General features: G+C 42.0%; 1 protein-coding gene across 1 annotated transcript in view; it reads right to left on the bottom strand.

The window, feature by feature from the left end:
• The window catches only part of KPNA5 (karyopherin subunit alpha 5), a 77,203-nt gene that overhangs the window by 66,919 nt on the left and 9,057 nt on the right, over nucleotides 1–1,227 (bottom strand). The window lies entirely within an intron of this gene.

Raw genomic sequence — 1,227 nt, 5'->3', positions numbered from 1 at the left:
TGCTGAGTGAAATAAGTCAACCACAGAAGGACAAATATTGTATGAGCTCACTATCGTAAAAAGAAAGGTTTACACATGGAAAGAAGCTTCATTGATTTCTGGGAAGGGGAGGAGAGTGCAGGGAATATTGCTAGCTAGGTAAGAGACACATACTGGTTTGGGTGAAAGGAAAGGCAATATACCAAAAGTGAGTAAACAGTGTAACACTAAGGAAAAGGAAGACACAGAGAGGTGCACAAGAGGTATAGAGGCAACAAAAGTATATACTTTTATATACACAATACTGTATTATCACTAACAGCAAACATTAATCTATGGGTTGATACATAGTTTAAAAAAAAAAAAAAACTGACTCATAGGGACCCCTCCTTGGGTTTCTGAGGCAGTATCTCTACAGAAGTAGAGTGCCCAACCTTCCTTCCAAGGAGTAGCTGGTGGGTGTGAACCACCAACCTTCTAGTTAGCAGTCAAATGCCTTAGGCACTACGCCACCAGACAGGCAAAATGATCAGATATTGGTAGACAAAAGGGTAGATACCCATGACTATATAAAGGTTTGGCAGATGATATTTCTATACACATAATTGTATATACTATAGAAATGTCCATATATATAATAGAGCTAATTGGGACAAAGTTATGATAACTTCTTAGCCACAGCCAAACACCTTGAGGCAGTGAGTTGTTGGGCCTGCCATGGTCACAGAGGACATCAAGGTCAACACACATAACACCATGCACAAAAACACTGTTCTACATTCTACCTTGCTGAATAGTAACTGGGGTCTTATTGTGGGCAGCCATCTAAGATGCAACAACTGGTCTCTCCTCGTTGGAACAGAGAAAAATGAAGAAAATCAAAGATCCATGGAAACAATTAGTCCAAGGAACTAGTAGACCATGTGCACCTCAGCCTACATGACCCTGACACCAGAAGAACTAGATGTTGCCCAACTACCACTGTCAACCACCTGGAAAGGGATTAAAATTGGAGATCCTGGATGGAGTGGAAGAAAAATGTGGAGCAAAACTCAAAATCATAAAAAAGATCAAGCTTACTGGTCTGACTTGAGACTGGTAAAACTCCAGAGACTATGTTGTTGTTGTTGTTGTTATGTGCCGTCGAGTCGACCCCGACTCATAGCGACCCCTCCTTGGGTTTCCGAGGCAGTATCACTACGGAAGTAGGATTGCCCAACCTTCCTTCCGAGGAGTGGCTGGTGGGTT

Source organism: Orycteropus afer, unplaced genomic scaffold, assembly GCF_000298275.1.
Source record: "Orycteropus afer afer isolate SDZICR_OR568_19922 unplaced genomic scaffold, OryAfe1.0 scaffold00596, whole genome shotgun sequence".
Taxonomy (NCBI): domain Eukaryota; kingdom Metazoa; phylum Chordata; class Mammalia; order Tubulidentata; family Orycteropodidae; genus Orycteropus; species Orycteropus afer.
Note: the sequence above shows the minus strand (reverse complement) of the source record. Positions and strands in the feature narration are given on the sequence as shown.